The sequence below is a fragment of the Glycine soja genome, chromosome 10 (assembly GCF_004193775.1).
Source record: "Glycine soja cultivar W05 chromosome 10, ASM419377v2, whole genome shotgun sequence".
Classification (NCBI taxonomy): domain Eukaryota; kingdom Viridiplantae; phylum Streptophyta; class Magnoliopsida; order Fabales; family Fabaceae; genus Glycine; species Glycine soja.
The window spans coordinates 7,625,992-7,629,077 of record NC_041011.1 but is presented as its reverse complement, the minus strand read 5'-3'; positions in this window follow the sequence as shown (position 1 = coordinate 7,629,077).

Below are 3,086 nucleotides of genomic sequence, written 5' to 3'. Positions count from 1 at the left end.
AAATAAAGTTTTTAGATATGTTTTGCATTAGGAGGTTCAGAGATTGAGCATCCAAGCCAACGCATCCAAAAGAAATTTTATAAGAAGTCATATTCTATTCATCTTTAAAACCTTGAGTAAACTTGACGTGTCTTTTTACTCCAATAAAGTCCATGTTGTAGACCTTCCATATACCCTTGATTTGCATGTTTTACAATCATCTTTTCAGCATGATGCTTACAACACCTGTAAATATATGTTTTGAGCCTCTATCAAAATACATGTCTTTGAACAAAGTGTTCATTGCTAATGGTTTCTTATCCAACCATGCAAATTTTCTATTCATATCTAATTAAAAACTTCTTACCTTAGCCTTACACAATGCCCCAAACTACAGAATTACAATCCCTCCCTTGAAGAAGTAACATAAGAGCATATTAAATGTACAAATGCCATAACTTTTCATCTTAGAGTCTTGGTTGTCCATGTTCTATACAACAAAGAAAATCTTAATTTCTACTCCTATCATCCGGTTAATTTTGGAAGTAAGCTTTTACATTTTTTTAAAAATATGCATCCCACATTTCAGGATATCACCTATGTTATCTTCACTCTAATGCCATGACACTAAGATTTTCATTTTCTTTGGAGAAAATTCTAGAATAGGTTGCCAACAAGATTTTTTTTTAGAATGAGTAATACTAAAATTGATGATGGTGATTATTGACGTCCGTTATGCATGGATTCAACGAAATGCACTTATCACATTCTATAAATAAAACTACAAAACAAAATCAAGAATAATATAAAAAATGTGGTTTCATCTAGGTCAGAAATAGGTGACAATTCACATGTCTAAAATCTACAACATAAGCAAACAACTTCTATTATCACTTGTTGATTCAAAATTTACACTTTATGAAGCAAAGTAGAGAAAAGGATCATAACAGAACGAACATTATTAATTCACTTGTTCACCTTTCTCACCCTAACCCTAGTCTGCCACTCCCCTCTCTCACCCTTCTCAACTCTCAAGTCTTTATTTTCTTTTTTCTTGTTTTCGTTCAGATATCATCATCTCTAAAGATTTTTGCAGCAAAGGGGTGTTGTAGAAGGAAGAAGAAGGAGATGAATTGAAGTGTTGCGAACTAATGTGGCAAGAAACACCTTCAAGATGTTTGATCTTCTCCAAGCACTCTACCTTTTTGAGTAGGCATCATAACACTCTTTATTTTAACAAGTAAACATTTTTTTAATATATTAAGTGAATGAAACTATTATTATTGTTTCCTTATTCGTTGTTAGTGAAATGTGCATGCTGCAAAATTCCAAGACAATGGCTACACATACAAACAACACAAATGTAAGAACTTTATAGTTTGTTTTTGTTTTAGCTTTAGAGCTAGTTTGATTTCTTTCCTTTGTGTTTGTAACTCTTCAAAAATTGTGTCCTTGTTGGGGATGTTGAAAATCATGAAAAGAAGAATGTGAGAGTGAAGACATCTAATAGTAACTTAAGTAGTATTAGATTGGAGTGTTTTAATGATTTTGTCTCCAGGTGTATTTTTTATGTTCATTTCTTTATTCAAAGATGTTTGGTTCTTATTCATTTTCTTTGTTAGTTATTTTTTCTTTATGTTAGAATATGTTTTCATAAATACTTTATTTGGAATGTGTATTTCAGGCCAAAAGATTTGTTCTAATGCCTTCACTCGGATTGATCCTTGTTCACTTTCATAAAAGACTATGTTTTTGTTCATTTTCCCATCTGCTAAAAAAAATTCAAACTTGTTGATATGGTTCATATTTTCACTTGATAATTAGTTTAGAAATTAATAGTATTGTGATATGTTTAGACAACAAAAATGAAAAAAAGTATAATGGTTCTTCCTCTATGGTTATTTTAAATATTTAAGATGATAGGGAATTTATTGATCTTTGGTTTCATGTTGCAAGATACTTTCAAATAGAAGATTTGACTTTTGTTTCTAAATCCCCAGAGATGTGTTAAGGAATTTTTTTGTAAAAAATTGGACACCGCTCCAATAAAAATACATTTGAGTTGTTTCTCGCACGATAAATCAACATTTTCACAAGAAAGTGGGTAAGAAATTTTAAGTTCTTTACGTAACATACACTAAAGCTAGTTGCAAAGAAGCAACAAAGAAATGACAGTTGATCATCTCTATGATAATGTTGTTGTTGGAAGCAATTGATAATTTTATTGAGTGTTAATCCATGTGAACTAGCTTATATGCAATAATAATTTATGTTAAGTATTTTAAATTCCTATATTTCCTTATAATTATTCTAAATTTATTATTCATTTTTGCAGGAGATTCCTCTACAAAGAAATCTAGATATAAGCATAGAGCCTAATACAAAAGGACTTTATTTGTAATAATACAATTATTATTATTATTGTTTTGTTATTTGTATTTTTAGCTAGATAGGCATTAGCTACAAAGCAATATGCTAATTAATTTGTTTAATAGGGTTACATTATGTTAGATTTTGCTTTTGTTTTTTAATGGTTGAGTTTAGTGAAAATGGTAATTGTAAGGTGAAGAATTTTTAAGAAGTTTTATTTAACCAGGTTATGATTAATTAAAATATTGATATAACTATGTCTTTGGACCTTTAATATAATTAACATTTGAAATGGTTTTTCATTCAATTTTTTTGGAAAAAATATCAAGAACAAAGATTATGGCCAAAAAAATGTATTGGATTAGAAAGAAAAAGGAAAAAGAAGCCTAATACATTAAAATTGTTTTTTAAATTAAAAAATAAGTTTTTTTTTCAAAGGCCAAAAATAATGACATAAACCAATTTAACCCGCCCGAATTCAACCCGTTACCCACTCAACCCAAACCTTCTTAAATTGAAGGGCTAAATTTGTCGGAGATGGGCTAAAAATTTCATGCGTTAGTTTGGTCCAAATTGGGCTTTTTGGGCCCAATACTAACTATTGCTTAACCCTAATTAAAATGATCGGTTGGATTAGAATCAAATTTTGCACATGAAAACAAATTTTGTATGTACAAAAATCACACAATATATAAATGCACATTTGCTCATACCTTTATCCATTTTTTTCTGACCTA